The 19,570-nt window shown below is 37.5% G+C and overlaps 1 protein-coding gene and 1 non-coding gene across 2 annotated transcripts in view; one reads left to right on the top strand and one right to left on the bottom strand.

Moving 5' to 3' along the window:
• The window catches only part of Exoc6b (exocyst complex component 6B), a 493,791-nt gene that overhangs the window by 422,712 nt on the left and 51,509 nt on the right, over positions 1 to 19,570 (bottom strand). The gene's annotated exons all lie outside the window — the stretch shown is intronic.
• LOC131907565 (small nucleolar RNA U13) lies at positions 7,370 to 7,474 on the top strand. Its single transcript, XR_009378467.1, has one exon. It is a non-coding gene; the product is annotated as a small nucleolar RNA U13 (small nucleolar RNA).

The following is a 19,570-nucleotide window of genomic DNA, read 5'->3' as shown; positions in this document are numbered from 1 at the left end:
ATTTAAGGCCCAGATTAAAGGTGTATCATCCCACCTCGAAGATCTGGATTAGAAGTAGGTCTTCCCACTTCAAATGATTTAATTAAGAAAAAATTTCTTCACCAGGTGTGGTAGCACTCACCTTTAATCCCAGCACTCAGAGAGACAGGCAAATCTCTGTGAGTTTGAGGCTAACCTGGTCTACAGAGCTAGTTCTAGGACAGCCAGGGCTAAACAGAGAAACCCTGTTGAAAAACCCAAAAGGAAGGGAGGAAGAGAGAGAGAGAAAGGGAGGGATGGAAGGAGGGAGGGAGGGAGGGAGGGAGGGAGGAGAAAAAATCCCTCACAGGTGTGCCTAGCCATTTGAGTTTTAGTTAATTCCAGATGTAGTCAAGATGATAACCAAGAATAGCCATCACAGTTTACCTTTACAAAGAAGAGAAAATCTGAATCTTTATCATGGGTATGACTCCACATAACCCAGGTTTTCTCTCCAGTTCCCATCCTTGACCTACCTCGAGTGTCTATGCTACAGTTACAACGACATTTTTTTAAAAAATTGATTTTACTTTATGTGTATGAGTTCTTTGCCTGAATATATATATATAAGTATACCTTGTGCATGCCTGAATATGTGTGTGTGTGTGTGTGTGTGTGTGTGTGTGTGTATGTTTACCTTGTGCATGCCTGTGAATAGCTGTGAGTCATCATGTGGGTGTTGGGAACTAAAATAAGGTATTCTGCAAGAACACTGAGTGCTCTTAACTACTGAGCCACTGTTCAGCCCTCCAGTAATGACTTTATTTTTAAGCCTCTCCCTGCCTCAAGGATTTTATATTCTTGAGCTAACTGATGTTTATCTTTATGTCCTTAAACAATTTCATCATTATCACCCATGATTTCTTCTGATTCTTCCTATAACCCACCTGAACTAGATTATATACTCAAGGTCAAAAACTTAGCCCTCCACATTCACCAAAGTGGTGGAATAAGTAAATACACACTGACTGGAACAAGCCAAAATTATCTCTGATCACTGATACTCCTTCAGCAAACACATATTTGCTCACTGCCCATGTTTTCTGAGTCTAGAGTGATGTATGGTACAGGATCATCACAAACTTATCCTGTGGGATAAGAAAATTCACTTTCCTCAGCATGTCAGTTTCACTACCCAAATTAAGTGTCACACACAAACACACATGTGCATGCACAGGACACACCACAATCCCAGTAAAAATTCTCAACACTGACTTCAGTAAGAACACAGCAATCAAGATTCATTCCCCTTCCTTGTGAAGAAGAGAAAAAAATTATAAACAGCCCTCCAAGTGGATGATTTTATGGCAAGACTATCTAGAATCCACAAGATAGAACCTGCCACTGACATTTCAGTAAGTTTCAAGCTTAACTTTCAAAGAAAGGAAAGCAATCTTCTAAGGAAAGACACTCAAATTCCTTGTTATGTGGAAAACTGGAGTGGGGAGGACCACTGAAAATCCTCAAACTTAAAGACACAGGCTGATATTCACTTTTTTAATTTTTGGTTTCAATTTCAGTATATTCTGTGTCAGTAATAATCTATATGTTAGGTTATACCAAGAGAGATTTTCATTCCTTCTCTCCAAAGACAAATGACAAACTTGAGGGGAAAAAAAAATCCCAAGGTTCAGAAATTCAGGAGCCAGGTATGGTGGAACATAATCCCAGCAATTGGGAAGTGGAGGCAGGAGGATGAGGAATCCAAGGCAAGCCTAACTAAATAGTGTGAGGCCATCCTAAACTATGTAAGGCCTACTCAAAGAAAAATAAGAAATGGAAATAAATTTAGAACTTAGACTTATTCAGATAAATAATACCACCCTGGATTTCCTATTAAAAAGAAAATCAAAGTAAGGAAATGTGGATTTTAGCTGACTGATTTTGGGGCCTTGGTCTTGGCACTGTAATTAGCTACATCTTTGGCCAATTCAATTAAGCTCTCTGACCTTCAGAGCGTTCTCATTTACAAAATAGGAAACAGCAAACAATTACAATTTCCCCTGAAGTACTAGCTGAGCATTAAGCTTCCCAATTCTGGCGAACATTAAGAAAGAGCAAACATTTTGAGGACAATCAGCAGGTGGTGGTTTTAATCTCCTTAACAGTGTCACAGAGTTTCTACTTAGATCTTCACGATTATAACTCTCTCTTCACTTATGATGTTGACTGACTTTAAAGGCTTACAGTGAGCCTTCAGAGTAAAAAATTTAAAAATTAAAGTAAGAAGTTATTGGGGCAGAGCACCCAGGTCTGTAATATTAGTATTCAAGAAGCTGAGCTACAACAGTGATTAGTACTAAGCCAAAAAAACAAAAACAAAAAACAAGAAAAAAGTAGACTTCAAATCTAAAACACACACTTCTAAATGAAGAAAAGTAGACACTGTTTAGAGACCCCTATATTTTGCATTTTGTGCAAATTTACAGGTTCCACAACTACCAAACTTTGCATGAATTTTTGTCTATATGCAAGTGAAAGGATATATAGTTTCCATGTGGCTATAAAATAGGTGAAAATACACTTGCATTTTGTGTCTTCAATTACAAATTGCTTCTACCACAGTAAAAAGCAAATATAAACAGACCTCATAGTTCACATTGACTCAGCATTTCAAATATATTTCAGCATAAGCCATCAATGAACAACAGACCTAGCACATATAAACGGCAAAAATAAATAAATAAATAAACAATTCTTAAACTCTGGAAAAGTTAGAGATCTACTAAGTTAGCTTTATACTGGCAGTCAGCACTATTCTTAAATAAGTATAGCACTATTTTCTTTTCTGAACAAATAACTTCAAGTGGAGAAAGACTGCCATCTAGTGATGACCAATTTCTAATATTCCTTACAACATGAATTTGATATAATCAAATAAAACAGACTGCTGAAAAAAATCTAAAAACTACATTTGATCAAATCTGTGGGTCCAAGGCAGAGGATGTAGCTCAACTGGTGAAGGGGAGCCTTGCATACAGAAAGCCCCAGAACTGCATAAAACTGGGCATGGTGGGATATGCCCATCATGCCAACACTAGAGGCAAACACAGGAGGATCAGGAGTTTAAGGCCATCCTCAGCTACACAGCAAGTTTGAGGCCAGCCAGGGCTACCTGAGACCTTATCCCCACTCCCAAAAATTAATTAATTAATTAATTAATTAATTAAAGGCAGAATCTTAAAAAGGTTGACTCCTTGAAACATTATTGTACTTCTCTGTGCTTCTGACACAAGATACATACATAACAGTTAAACAAGACTATGGAACACATAATCATGTGGTTGCTTATCTATGTCATTACAAGAATATTCTAGTACTATAAAAAGCAAACAAGAAGAAATGCTTAGAAATTAACAGTGATTTTGATAGCCTAAAGTTTGACGCAAGTAAAATGGAGGCCTAAAGAGTATGATTTCTAAAACCTCCCTAATAAACCAAAGGATTTTACAAAAGTATATTTGTACATCCTAGTGTGCACCGCTAATAAAATACTTTGATACATTATAGTGGTTCCATATCCCTCTTCCACCTAGATTTCAAAAGCATGTTTTAAAAGTTTCTAACTGTTAAAGTGGTACTTAAAGTTTGAATTCAACAAATATTTACCATTATCCTTCACTAAACCACTACAGAATTATATTTATGACTTGCATAAAGCCAAAATCAGCTTCAATCTGTTTTTTCCAAAGACAAGGAAGGAGTCACGTAGGGTGATACACACAATCTCTGCACTTGGGAGGCTGAGGTCAGCCAGGGCTAAAAAGGAAGGCCTTGCTGAAGAGGCAGAATGGGAGCTGGACTGTAGGAACCTCAGCACTTCGGAGGCAGATTTCTATAAGTTTGAGGCCAGGCTGATCTACAGAGCAAGTTCAAGTTCCAGGACAGCCAGGGCTACAAAGGGAAACCCGGTGTGTGTGTGTGTGTGTGTGTGTGTGTGTGTGTGTGTGTGTGTGTGTGTGAGAGAGAGAGAGGGGGGGGGAGTTGGAGTGAGGAATTCCATTGCAGGATGAGCCAGTTGTGGATTAGCTGTATCTACATAGCAACTATTGACTTTTTGTTTGAGTCCCAACTCTGGTGTTTCACCTTTCTATCCTACCACAAGAGGTAAACACTAAGTTAGTTACCTTGTCAGTGGTCAGTTAACATATGGTGTGTGATACAACTCTCACCAATGAGAAGGGAAATTTGTTAGTGAAAAACCAAACAAAATGTCCCCTGGAGGATGCAGAAAAAGAGGTTGCTTTTCTTACCTTAAACACTGCCCTGTGAAAATAAGACACTTATAGGCAGGTGAAGCAACTACTCTAAAAGAGAGGAAATTGTGCCAATAATCTGGGCTTTAAGAGTGGAAAAATACCTGGGTCCTAGACTGTGGAGAAATCCTGAACAGTTTGTCTCCAGATACTCTACATGTCAGTAAATTTCCAACTATTTAAGCCACTTTCCCTCTATATTCTGTTATTTACATAGCAAAGTATCCTAAATGACAGAATGTTGTGCAATTTTCAAGGAAGCAGGCAAATCAAAAAAGCAGACAACAATCGGTATCCACTGCTTTATAAGGACTCCAGTATCCAGCCTCAACTATCCTTCCCCTTTTCTTCCATTTCAAAGTAAATCTCATCTACTCTTACATCCACAGCTAGAAACTAACTTCTTCTGAGGTTAGAGCCTTTCATGCCCACCTCGTTTGTAACTACTGCCCTCACAAAATTTATTCAACTATATTCTAATGGCCTGTTCAATTATCAATCTCCTCATACTAGAACATTAGTTTCCCCTTGGGTAAAGACTGTCTTACCCATTTTTATCTCCAGGTGCTTTCAAAGGAGATTTGAAAATCTCCTTGGAAATTGGTGGAAAGATTCTACCATGCACACGGAAAATGTGCAAAGAGGGAAGAGAAGACAATGCATGTGGATTTACCCTTCTTTCAGCGGTGGGAACAAGAGTAATGCAGGAGACCAAACATATCTACTGAGATGTCATGAGACCAAAGAGAACTTAAGACTCAAAGGACTAAGCATTTTAGTTTGGGGTTTTGGTTTTGATTACCCAAGAAAAAATCCCAGAGTTTGTTCTGGTCTTTCCTTTTTCGTATATCTTTTTTAACTTGCCATGGTTTTATTCCTCAAACATTTTCTTCTCATTAAACTCCATAAAAGCATCATTAGTATTTTTGTTTATTCCAAAAGTTAAAAATAAAGTGGAAAAACAGATTTGAGCATGATGTTGAAAGAGAACTACAAGAGGTCAAATGGAGTTTATATCCCTTCTCTTTACTTCAGTATGTCTATTGACTGTATTCAAACTTCAGTATTACAATTTGAATGTTCTGGGTATAAAAGAAAATAAACGATTGCATATCATCATCAGTACCTGGAGAAGCATATTGTAATCAATGAAATCTAAACTGAGCACAAAACCTGTGACAGTTAATATTGTTGATCTGTCAACTTGTCTAGGATCACCTAGGAGACAAGTCTCTGGGAATGGCCATGATGCTGTTTCTAGATTAGATTTAACCAGTCTGGAAAGACTTACCTTACATGGGCTAGAGAGTGGTTCTGAACCTTCCTAACACTGCAACCCTTTAATATAGTTCCTCATGTTGTGGTGACCCCTACCTTAGTTAGGGTTTCTATTGTTGTGAAGAGACACTATGGCCATGGCAACTCTTATAAAGGAAAAACATTTAATGGGGTAGCTTACATTTTTCAGAAGTTTAGTCCATTATCATGGTTCAACATGGTGACATGCAAGTAGACATGGTACTAGAGAAGTAGCTGAGAGTCCTACATCTTGACTTGAAGGCAACAGGAAATTGTCTGGGTGTAGCTTGAGCATAGGAGACCACCCCCACAGTAACACACTTCCTCCAACAAAGCCACACCTACTTCAATAAGGCCACACCTCCTTTTAGTGCCACTCCCTTTGGGAGTCATTTTCTTTCAAACAACCACAACCCCCAACCATAAAATTATTTTTGTTGCTACTTCATAACTCTAATTTTGCTACTGTTATGAATCATAATGTAAATATCTGTGTTTTCTGATGGTCTTAGGTAACCCCCCCAAAGGTTGAGAAACACTGGGCTAGTGTCTAAGACACAGTAAAAATGAAGAAGCAAGCTGAACACCACCATCTCTTGGAACATGATCCATGAATGAAGCTGTGTGAGATTTCTGAGACATTGTGAGAAAACTCCAAGTAAACAAGACAAGAGCCTTGTAACTTCTTTTCCTCTGTAACAAGTTGTTCTTGGAATGTGCTTTCATGGTCCTCCCACATGTAATAATAGGAGTGGGTTTTATTTTAGATTACCCATCATGTTACCCATTATTATTCAGAATGATGTTTCCAAGCATGACTTGCCCTCCTGACTGTATACAGCCTAAAGTCATGTGGCCTTTGCTCATATGACCTTGCTCAACCCTCAAGAATACCCTCAGAATATAAATGGTCTGGTGCTCTGAATAAAGTTGGCTATTGGATGAGACTTCAGTCCACCTCATTTTTAGGCTCTACTCTCCCAGGTACACACCACCAACTAGAATGGTTAACATTTCATAACTATATTTTCTAGCTGTGGTGCAATGCAACCAAGTACCTTCTACTTTTGCCACCCTGCCTTCCCCAACATGATGGAACTGTATCCCCTTGAACTGTAAACCCAAATAAACCCTTCCATCTTGAAGGGTTACTTCTTGTCATGTATTTGATCAAAGTAATACAAAAAGCAACTAATATATTATCAAAATGTTTTTATGATACCTCATGACAGCAAACATATTCCAATCCTCTTCTATCTTTGCAGATCCCAATGTACCTAGCTTCACCAAGACAGCCCAGACAACCAAGAGGATGCTGTGAGGGAATTCTGCCTCAGGCAAGAAGGGAAGTACTTCTTTTGAAAGAGTGGGCACTTTCAAAAGTATAGGTTAAAAACAGGATGGGGCAGCCTCGGCTGGCACCTAGCCAAAGAGCCTATTAAAGAATGTGGCTTGGTTAAATACAGCTAGAAAAGTCTCAGAAGAAGAGAATTTGTCACAAAACATCAGACAAATCAACAACAGAAATCAAACATGAAATAAACTAATGAAAACAAAGACAGTCCAAATTAAGGATACAGAGACTGTCATAACTAATACCATGGTAATATCCTGTTGGAACAAAACATCATCATTAGTAGCTGAAGATATAAAGGCTCAACAAAGTTTATCAGTGGCTTCATTTTTGTCCTTTGTACAAATTTGTGTTAAAAGAAAAAGATTTGTTCCATTGCTTTTTTTAGCTGAATCATAATGTTGCTAATTATAAGATAAGAAATAAGAGTACTTGAGGCAGGATCTTTTTTTGGTTCATAAGCATGATGATTAAGTATTCACATCATTGTGTGACATATACCTCCCTCAAACCTTATTATAAAGTCGAGTACTTTACCCATCTGACATAAGAAAAAGAAAAAGAATCCTGAGCTACATAGTAAGCCAATCTGTGAGATCCTGTCTTTAAAGAAATAACAATTAATTAATTTAATTAATTTTTAAAAAATGAAAACCAGGCAGGGTGGTGTATGCCTGTAATCCCAGCATTCAAAGGCATAAGTAGGAGGACCACTGCAAATTCAAGGCCATCCTGGTCTCCATAGTGAGTCCAAGCCAATCAGAGCAATTTAAAACTCCATAATTAAGTCCCTAACACTGAAGACCCTGAGGGATGGAAAGATAATAAAGTTGTTTTCATCCAAAAAAAAAAAAAAAAGTGATAGAGAACAAAGTAGCAAAATAAGATGATGCTCCCTGTGAGCAATGCAAAGTACTAGATACACTATGAAAAACGCTTCTACTCATAAATCTAAATTAAGGTGCTAGATCATTAGTACATAACTTCTCAGTAAAGAAAATCACGAACATCTGCAGTTGCTGGAGGAAAAAAAAAAAAAGAGAAATCAAGGTTCTGCTAACCACCTACACCTTCATACTCCTGTTATATACAGGAGAGACAGCCTCCAGCCCTCAAATGAGGGGACCTCAAAAAGAATAAAGCCAAGATATCTCAGTGAAGGGTTAAGGGAGCCTGCAAGGAAATCTTGCTCTTCTCATACTGATTCTGACTGCAGGAGGAAAAAAAACAAAAAACTTTCAATCATTTTAAACCAAAGAACAAGTCCCATAGTCATACTATTACTATCTGTACAGTCTGGAAAAATGTCAAATTCTTTATTTTAGGGCCAGGTATGGAGATGCATTTCTTTCATCCCAGCATTACAGAAGTCAGAAGCAGAAGAATCAATCACTTGAGCTGAGGAGTTGAAGACCAGCCCAGGAAACATAGCAAAACATCATCTCAAAAGAATAATAATTGTTATTTATTTTTAGAAGCAATCTCCTTCCCAGTGTCCACAGATAACTGACTGAACATAAATCTTTTCTAGAGAAATATTCCTTAGCTCATATTTCTAAGACTTCTGAGAAGTAACAGTTTTTTTAAAGTAGAATTTAAGTACCAAAGAAAAGAAAGGAAGAAAGGAAGAAAGGAAGAAAGAAAGAAAGGAAGAAAGGAAGAAAGGAAGAAAGAAAGAAAGAAAGAAAGAAAGAAAGAAAGAAAGAAAGAAAAGAAGAAAAAAGAAAAAGAAGTCTTAGAACCTGGACAGGAAAAAAAAAAGCTTAAAAAGAATCAAAAGAAACACAAACTATGGATCAAGATTTGTCCAGGCTTAAGCTGGTAAGTATAAATTAAAAATAAATGTGATATATATATAAAGATACAGTAAACATTTAAACCAAAACAAAAAGAATACTAAACATTTCATTCCAAGACTGAGGGAATTACAAAATTACTATCAAAAGCAAATAGGCAAGACCAGAAAGATGGCTCAGCAGGTAAAAGGCACCTGCTGCTTACAATCTGAATTCCATTCCTCAGACCAGTATAACAGAAGGAAAGAATCAAATCCGGCAAGTCGCCCTCTGATCTCCACCCAGGCTACACACATATAGACATGTATAAATAAATGTAATAAAAAAATTTAATGTTATAGTCCGGGCAGAGGTGGCACATGCCTTTAATCCCAGCACTCAGGAGGCAAGGCAGGCAGATCTCTGTGAGTTCAAGGCCAGCCTGGGCTACACAGTAAGTTCCAGGAAAGGCGCCATAGCTATACAGAGAAATCCTGTCTCGAAAAACAAAACAAAACAAATTTAATGTTATAGAAAGCAATAACAGTCCGTTTTTGAAGGAATATACTGTTGAAACACCTGGTTACCTTTGATTTGGAGTGGTATAGGGTGAGTTATTTTTTCACAACCATGGTATCACCATTTACACTTAACCCTCATACTGACAATACAAATCTGAAACGACCTTGACCTTAGGAAACCATGTGTGGTTTGGGGTAAATTCCACCAAAACTACTAACCTCTCCCGCCCCCACTACCCTAAAGCTCTTAAACAAACACCTCATTCTATCCTCCCATCACACTAAAGAACAGGCCTAAGAATGAATGGGCCCCATTAAGGAAGGACATTCACTGGCAAAGGGTTAATATTCTTTTGCTTGAAAATGTTCATTTGCTCACATCTTTGAAAGGGTGCTGCTACACTGAAACCACATATACAAGATTTATTTGCATGTCTATCTCTCCCACAGGACCTTGAGTTCCTTGAGAGTTCACACCTGGAACAATGCCTACATTCTACTAGAAGGCATTATAAAGGGCCTATGGCAGGACCCAAAGATCTTTCAACTTTCCACTAGGACAAGCACTAGAGTTGATAATAAACACTCTCACTAAAAAAGTAAATTCAAGTCCTATTACTGCAAATAATCTGTATTTTAGCTAAAATGCTAATACAGGAAGAAGCAAAGGAAAAGAAGAAAGAAGGCTCACGGGGATTTCTTACAGAAGAGTGTCTGGGAATAATTTGTTATTTCCCTAGCTCTCCCAGAGCCCTTCTGGAAGCTGGGAGCAAAAAAGCCTGGCTCTAAGGGGAGCTGGTGTTTCTAGTCCTTGCTGCCAATCGAGGGGGAGGGTGACAGCAGTCCCTAAGGGCTTTTAGGAAAAATTGCTTCCAGGTGGAAATTTTTTATGGTACTATGCAGCCTGCAGCCTTTTTTTTTTTTTTTTTTAAACCCTCCTTCACAACTACTGATGATTAAACCATGGACAATCGGACTGCAACAATGGAAACAGGAAGACAGCTTCCAAACAGCATGGTAACAATGCTCCAAATTACAAAGTTAACTCTCAAAGGAGAGAAAAACAATCTTTGGCAAAGTTTAGTTTTGTTTTTTAAGGGGAAAGGCAGCGTGGTGTTTATTAAAGATTTGTATCTGGAAGACTGTGAAGTAGCCAAGAACTCTCTATCATAATGATAAGCATCAGTACCCAACCAGGCCCACATAACACAGACATACAAAAGGGACAGGGACAACCCTCAATGTTCTGTCACCTACCAATTTTTATTACTTTAGTCTGGCTTGGATTGAAGGCTCCATTAAGCCCTTCTATCACTGTAAGAATACCCAGTGAACTCTCACCTCATGTCAGGAGGAAAAGCTAGATCAACTTATACCTGAATATGGTATTGAAAACCGGGTTCAGGTGTGTATATTTGGGGGGGGAGGCCCTTCAAGTATGTCTGTGTCTGTGTGTGTGGGAGGGGGCCTTCAAGTATGTCTGTGTCTGTGTGTCTGTGTTCAAAGTGAGTGTGTAACAGCTCAAAGAATATAGGGGTGGGGGTTACATTGCTAGCCATGAAAAAAGTACAGAAAAACTAATCATATGACCATCCAGAAATTGAATCTAGGCAATCTTACTATTCCCATGTCACTCAAACAGAAAAGGATACCCCTAACTCACCATTTCTAAATAATAAAATGTATCTTTTTCAAGATGTCAACTGAACATCTTACATATAGTAACTCAGCTATCCTCAAATATAACTGTGGTGGTTTGAGTAAGAATAGACTCATATATTTGAATGCTCAGTCATCCGGGAGTGGCACTATTTGAAAAGAATTAAGAGGTGTGACCTTGTTGGAGGAAGTATGTCACTAGGAGTAGGCTTTGAGGTTTTAAAAGCCCATGCCAAGCCCAGAGTCTCTCTCTTCCTCTAACTGTGGATTTTGAGGTAGAACTCTCTGCTACTTCTCCAGCACCATGTCTATCTGCATGCCACCATGCTCCCTGCCATGAGAATAATGGACTAAACCTTGACATTGTAAGCAAGCCCCAATTAAATGTTTTCTTTCATAATCAGACAAGGAATGTAACATCTCTGTCCTGGTTACTTGGCTTCTACAAAAAACAACAAAATGACATGCTTATTCACAGTCATATCATGCTATGTATGGCACTTATATTCAGATGAAATCTTTTAATGTCTTTATATATTGCTACACACATTCAACTGTTATTATTAACCTATGATTTACTAGCTATTTATCATAGTTTTTTGAGACTTTTCATGACAGTGACTTTTATCATTCAACCTTCTCAAAGCAGATTCACTATGAAAAGGAAAGAAACTCAAGCAACTTCTAGGAGCTAAGGAAGAACCCTGGAAAGCAGAAACACGTGAATGGAAAGTTTCTGGTGTGCAGTTTTTTAAAGAGGGATGTGAAAAGGTTAATGTTCAACTTTTAAGACAGTTGAGGAAAAAGACCTCACTTCCTCAGGCCAGTGTTCAGCCCCCAACTGTGTCTAACTTGGAAAGAACTTGTCATGAGTCAAGGCTTTTCATATCCCTCCCTTTTGAAGGCACAATGGAAACAATTCCCCTAGAACAAAGGATTGCGTCAGTGAACTCTCTGCTCTTTCAAGTTGGAAGGACAGTTGATTCACACCATGTGTCAGAGAGAAACACCAGTTAGAACCAAGTGAGATAAATTTTGGGCCTACAGAGCTGTTTAATATTAAACTGTAATAAATCATCTTTACAGCAAATTATAAACAAAATATTTTGTTTACCCTCCCTCTCATATGGTCCTTCCCTTGGAAAGAAATTTTAAGACAATTCATAATTTTTGAGGCCACAGATGCTCCACCAAGAAATCATTTTCAAATGTCAGCATCCAGACCCTACGACTAGATGACATTCCCAAAAGCCTGCCTTAGTGCACAGACAGCCTTCCTAGATGGCCCCTTTTGTTCCAAGATCAGGTTAGATTAGTGGTCATAGTATTAGTTTTGTGATCAACCCACACAGAGGCACCTTAGTATCCACTATAGTTAATAATTTTTCTTAATACCTGAACCAAGAAATCAAATATATGGTCAACTATAAAAATAATACAAAACTGGTTTGATTCTTAAGACTGAAAGATAATCAAACCTAGGGGGAAATTATCTATATGAATTTAGGTCAAGAAAGGTCTTAAAATAAGGTCTTAAAATTGAACAGAATGAATGCTAACAAAACTCAAACAATAAAATTAACAATGAAAAATAAAAGTTTAAGAAACACTACTTCAATAATGTTAAATTTTTTCATGAAACTTAACACGGTGAGAGACATCTCTCTGAAAAAGCTACGGTCACCAAAGCTATGTGATTAGTTCAATACAGGAACTAACGGACTATAAAGGGTCAAGAGATCTAAGACCGCAATCTATAAGAAACCTATCTTTAGCCGAGTGGTAGTGGCACATGCCTTTAATCCCAGCACTCTGGAGGCAGAGACAGGCGGATCTCTGTGAGTTCGAGGCCAGCCTGGGCGACAGAGTGAGTTCCAGGAAAGGTGCAAAGCTACACAGAGTAACCCTGTCTCGAAAACCCAAAAAAGAAAAAAAGAAACCTACCTTTGTTCCAGGGTACGTTCATCACTCAACCTAGCAGGGGTCAGATTACTTCCATAGGGAAGCTGATATTCTACACATATTAACCCTGAACTAAAAACACTGATGATCTGACATAGTCCCAATCATCACCAAAGAAACAAACACAGAAATATATTGCTTCCTCCAAAAATTCATATTTAGGACACTCTAAAAGCTATGAAACAGCAGTATCTCATTCTAGTTCTTTAATGAATAGAGTAACTTGACTATTCAACTAGTGAGAAATAACATATTTTTTAATGTTTAATGATGAGTAACATTTTTTTAATGTTTAAGTTGTACCAAAATGGAAAAAATAAACTTTTAAAAGGGAAGAGAAATGTGACTATTAAATAAAATAATCAATTGGCCCAGAAAAGTAATAGAATTTTTTTCTCAAAAATTTAGCAGTATTGGAAATGCTGCATGGTCTAAGCAATTTCCAACCATATGTTTCATTTGATATGTATTTACTAAGAACGAAAAGATGTTTAAAATGTTTCCCTTTGAGGGAGCCTATATTGTAATTAATGAAGTAGTACACCAAAAACTACAATTAATAGTAATTACAAACCTGATGGAAATTAGTACCTAAATCTGTTTGTCCACTTAAGTATTATACCAATATGAAGTAAAAACAAGCAGCACAAAAACATCTGTCAGAAATGTGTTAGAGTTACTGAAAACAAATAATAAAAAGCTAAAACTCCTAAAAGAAACGGGTGAAAGAAAAGACACAAAACAACAGAATCACCACAGACTTCTCACATAAACTATGTAAGCAAGCAGACAATGGAAAAATGGCTTTCTGGTGCTGAAGAAGAAACCGTAAGCCTACAACTCTACATCCTTCAAAACCAAAGGACTCCTAAGACTGTTTTAGACAAAATCTAAGAGAAAGCATTATCAGTAAAACTGAACTGTAAGAAATATTAAAGAGAGTTTTTTGTCACAGAAACTATAAAATATGATGAAAATCTGGGTCTACATAAAGAAACAGAGCATGTGAAGTGGTAAATATAAGATTTTTATCATTTGTTAATTTCTTCAAAAGGTAACTTTAAAATGAGATGGAGGAGGGAGAAAAGGAAGAGGAAGAGAGACAGAGAAATTGCAATTATGGAAGTTTTAAAATGGAGAAGTGAACTGTATGTTAATAATGCCTTAAAGACCAATGAGGGAAATGAAGCATACTGTTAGAAGAACCTTACATTAAATGGGAAATGGAAGAATAATATTTAAAAATAGACAATATAAGGTAAAGACATATATTACATCCTACAGCAACTACCAAAAACATAAACAGAAATCCCATATAAGACATACCAAGTAAACCAACAGAGTACAACTGAACCCTGAAAAAATACCTGGTTATCCTAAATCAGTTAATGAGAGTAATAAAAACAACAACAACATCAACAAAGCAGACAAAGAAGAGACAGGACAAATAAACGGAAAGATAATGAATTTAAACCTAGCATATAGTTATTAATGTAAACTATCTCTTCCTTTTTTGGCTTCCATTCCTCCCTCGCCATGTATAAGGCTACTGTTAATCTTGAGTGATACTTTGGTGAAACTTCATTGCTTATGTCACCCTGCTTTGAGAATCTCTAAGCTTCCTGAATTTATTTTTCTATTTTCTTTTTCTGCTATTGTGCCCCACTCTATAAAAAAGGAATACAAAAACATTTATTATCTATTACATTATCTCTAGTCTCTGATTCTTAATGGTAGGACAAAAGAGAAAAGGAAGAAAAAGTAAAAGGAACGATGAAAACAAAAATATAACAAATAGAAAATGTTTATGCAAAATTCATGACATTATTTGGCATATATTTAATGCTTAATGAATGACAGTTGCAGTGGTGTAGTAGTTTTTGCTCTTGTTTCATTCCTTGGAAGACATGGAAATAAATCTTAACTTTTATGGGCAGTGTTGTTCCTAGCAAATTCCTAGAAACAGTTAATGTCACATTTGGTTCTTAGCTATTGCTAGCTACAGAGGGAATAAGCAACAATGTCACAGACAATACCATGAGGAACACCTGAAACTCAAGTAAAAAAATTTATAGTACCTAACATTTCTGAACAATTTACTTTTTTTATTTCTCACTCTAATTTTACAAAGAAACTCATCAGGAACTTTTGTGAATATTTGTTATTAATTTTCTAAAGGTAGGCCCATATTTTTAAATATGATATTGCTGCTTCCTTGATATCAAGTTTAAATAAATATAATTCCTACTATAATCAATCTGTCCTCCTCACCACACCTCACTATATCATACCTCTTCTCCTTCTCTCCTCCTCTAAATATACCACTTTACTTTTTCTAAATATTAATTATATAAATAGTATGATCATGTTTTTAGTTTACATCTTAACAAAGAGTAAATTAGACATTAACTCTCTTGCTTTTTTATTTATTTTCCTGCCCTTTTCCAACTGTAAACATGAATTTTATACTGACAGGATGATAGTATATATTCTGTTCTATAACTGTAATTGTTCTGCATGGATTGCCAATGCTTTGTTTTTGAGAACCATTAAACAATGTTGGTATAACTTTACCTTTACAAAAAATCTTGACTTATAAGTCAGGTAGTATATTAAGATTATCCTTCTTGGGCTGGAGAGATAGCTCAAGAGGTTAAGAGCACTGGCTGCTCTTCAAGAAGTCCTGAGTTCAATTCCCAGCAACCACATGGTGGCTCACAACCATCTATAATGAGATCTGGTGTCCTCTTCTGGCATTCAGGTATACATACAGGCAGAACACTGTATATATAATGAATAAATAAATAAATAAATCTTTTTTAAAAAAAGATTACCCTTCTTTTTTTAATTGGACTCTCTCTTTTGCTGAAGAACTCATTCTTGAATCTTTCCTTTCCCTATGCTCCAATCTAGACTGATCCCCTAAAGGCCTCCTGTTTCTATCTGATGTTCTTTCTCAGTTAACTAGGAGATGCTCAGGGAACCAGACATTAAGGGAACAAGATATTGAAGAAGAGAGGAAAATGAGGAGTGAGCCAATACTCTTCAGTCACTTCTTTTGCTCACAAGGCATTTGCCAAATCTGTGCAGAGTAGGCTCAAATTCCCAGGAAAGGAGTCAAGCAGAAGACCAGGACTAAGAGGCAGTAAAGAAATCTGCTTTTGACAGTTTTATGGACCTTAAGCTATTTAAATGAGACATAAAAGATTAGAAACCTGCTGAGGAGAAATTGGAAGAAAATAAACAGAATTACCCTCTCAACAAATTTGAATTCTTAACCTATAAACTAAGCAAATAAAAATTTAAAAAAGGCCTAAAGAAGCAGAATAATTTTAGGGACTCTTTGTTTACTTTTGTTTTGTTTTGTTTTGTCCTCAGCAGATAAAATCTTGTTATTAATTGAAAACAGACTTTTTTTCATACAATATATTCTGAGTATAGTCCCCCTCAACTCCTTCCTGATCACCTCCACTTCCTCACCCACCAAAATCCACACCCTTTCTCTCTCTCTCTCTCTCTCTCTCTCTCTCTCTCATTAGAATACAAACAGACATCTAAAAAAAACAAATAAAATAATAAAAAGGACCAAAAATCATTTAAAAAAAAGAACTGAAGAATAAGCACAAAAGACAAAAAAAAAAAATCCAAAAATACCAGAGTTCATTTTGTGTTGGCCATCTACTGCTAGGCATGTGGTCTGCCCTAAGTAAATTAGACTTGATGGGAGAAAACGAACTCTTCCTTTGCAAGCAGTTTGAATTTGAGATAGTTTCTGGGTTAGGGGTAGGGCTTATGTCTACTTCCCCTCTCAGCACTGAGACCCCATCTGGGTTAGACCTGTGCAGGCCCTGTGCATGCTGCCACAGTCTTTGTGCATTCATATGTGAGTCAGTCCTGTTGTGTCTAGAAAGGCCTTGTTTCCTTCAAGTCTTCCATCTCTACTGGCTCTTGCACTCATTCCGTCCCCTTTTCTGCAGTTTCCTGAGCCTTGAGGAGAGGGATCTGATGGAGATATACCATTTGGGACTGAGTGTTCCACGGTCTCTTACTCTCTGTAATATGTCCAGTTGTGGGTCTCTGTATTTGTTCCCATCTATTGCAGAAAGAAGCTTCTCAGATGATAACTGAGTAAGATACAGACCTGAGTATAGCAAAATGTCATTAGGAGTCATTTTATTGTTACCTTCCTTTAGCAGAAGAGTAGTATCTGATTTTTCCCTAGGTCCATGGGCTATCTAGTTTCAGGGTCTTGGCCACCTGTGCAGTGTCTGGAATGGGTTCCATCTCAGGGAGTGGGCCTTAATTCCAATCAAATAGTGGCTGGTTACTCCCACAACTTTGTGCCACTATTGCACCAGCATATCTTGCAGGCCGATCACCATTGTAGATCTGGGTTTAAAGCTGGGTTAGTGTTTACCTTTCTCTTCTGGTAGTGTGCAGAGTACCTTCCATGTACATTAGTGGCATAAACATTAGTCAGTGGGGGTGATGGCTCTAAGTATGCACCAGCTCAACTTATCTGTGTTCAGTGAGTTATGTACACATTTTCTTCAGCAACAGGGCCTTTCTGTCAGTTTGTGGAAAGCAACCAATAGAGGAGGAAATAAAGTTGTGATAAATTACAGAATTCAGAACTTGACACAAGAATCGAAATGTCACTCCATGGTATTAGGTTGAAAGTCTGGGTGGCCATACCATAAAGCAGTAAGAATCAAAAGGGGCACAGTTAGCCAAAGTCAAACCTTAGACTTAGCTCAGTCATTGACTAGATTGAAGAGATCACTGTCATGCTACTCACCACAAAGAGAGATAGAGACAGAGACAGATATCATCCATCTCTTAAGAAAGATCCAGGATCTAAACATTCAATCCAAAATATGAGACTTGCAAAGAGACAAAAAATCATGTAAACTAACAGAAAGAAAGAAAAAACAAAAACAGAAAAACCTCAAGATATACAAGTGACATAGCACTGAACTTATCAGAAAAGGGTTTCTTTAAGGCTTATGACTAATTGGAAACACAAACAGAAGATGAACAAACAGAATTTCAACAGAGCCTTAGAATTTATGTTCTGCACAAATTGAGATGAAAATACAGAACTAAAAATTACAAGTTTTGGAAAACGTTTAAATGCAGAATTCCATTAAATGGCTTGCTAACAAGATCGGCTTCATGAAGATAGGCCAACAGAAAATGCCCAGATGGAAGCAAAGAACAGAAAGGGATATCAAACACATAAAGCAAAAAATATGAGTCAAACACAGGCCACACCTGCCAAAAGACCAAGTAGCCTGCCCACAGAACTTCTCCACTCTCTGTTCCCCCAAGCAGACCCAATCCCTCAGGCTTACCCCTAGCTCTGCAAAAGAATACCAGCTGCAGCCTCTCTTCCCTGTGAATCTCACAGACCATCTCCCTCCTAAAACTCCTGGCTACATCCCAGCATCCAACACCAGCAGCCATTCCCTACGAACACACCAGCCTAGCATGCCAGCAAAACAGCCATCATACTCTCAAAAATCCAGAAACGAAACAGAAAACAAAGAACAAAACACTCACCCAACAAAGACAAACCCAGAAATCAGCACCTAAACCTATAATCACCCCAAATCCAGATACCAAAATGACAACGTAAGAACACAAATCAATAACAGCCAGGACACTATGTTTCCACTAGAGCCCAGCTATTCTACTACAGCAAGCCCTGAGTATTCCAACATAGCTGAAGCATAAGAAAAAGACCTTAAAACCAATATGTAGATGGTAGAGGTCCTCAAAGAGGGAATGAACAAAACCCTTAAAGAAACCCAGGAAAACCGGGCGGCAGTAGAGCACGCCTTTAATCCCAGCACTTGGGAGGCAGAGCCAGGCAGATCTCTTTGTGAGTTCAAGGCCAGCCTGGTCTACAAAGTGAGATCCAGGACAGGCACCAAAACTACATAGAGAAACCCTGTCTTAAATGAAAAAGAAAAAGAAACCCAGGAAAACATAAAACAAAAAATTGAAGGAAATCAATAAATCCCTTCAAGGAAGCCAAGAAAAAAAAAAAACAGTTGAAGGAAATGAATAAAACTGTTCAAGACCTGAAAATGGAAATAGAGGCTGCCATGATTTGAAAGAAAATTGCCCCCAAAGGAAGTGGCACTATTAGGAAGTGTGGCCTTGATGGAGTAGGTGTGGTCTTTTTGGAGAAAGTGTGTCACTGTGGGGGCAGGTTTTGAGGTCTCATATATGCTCAAGATATCGCCCAGTGTCTCAGTTCACTTCTTGTTGCCACAAGATGTGGGACTCCCAGCTACTTATCTAGCACCATGTCTACCTGCACACCGCCATGTCCCACCATGATGACAATGGACTAAACCTCTGAAAATGTAAGCCACCCCATTAAATGTTTTCCTTTATAAGAGTTCCTGTGGTCATAGTGTTTCTTCACAGCAACAGAAATCTTAAGACAGAGGCAATAAAGAAAACAAAAACTGAGGGAATACTAAAATTAAAAAATTTAGGAATTTGAACAAGAACGACAGAGGCATACTTCACTAATAGAATACAAGAAATGGAAGAAAGAATCTCGAGGCATTTAAGATACAATAGAGGAAATTAATGCATCAGTCAAAAAAAATGTTTAACATAAAACAAAAAAATTCCTGACACAAAACATCCAGCAAATCTAGGACACTATGAAAAGACCAAACCTAAGAATTTGAAGAACAGAGGAAGAAG

This window comes from Peromyscus eremicus, chromosome 3, assembly GCF_949786415.1.
Source record: "Peromyscus eremicus chromosome 3, PerEre_H2_v1, whole genome shotgun sequence".
Lineage (NCBI taxonomy): Eukaryota > Metazoa > Chordata > Mammalia > Rodentia > Cricetidae > Peromyscus > Peromyscus eremicus.
Note: the sequence above shows the minus strand (reverse complement) of the source record. Positions and strands in the feature narration are given on the sequence as shown.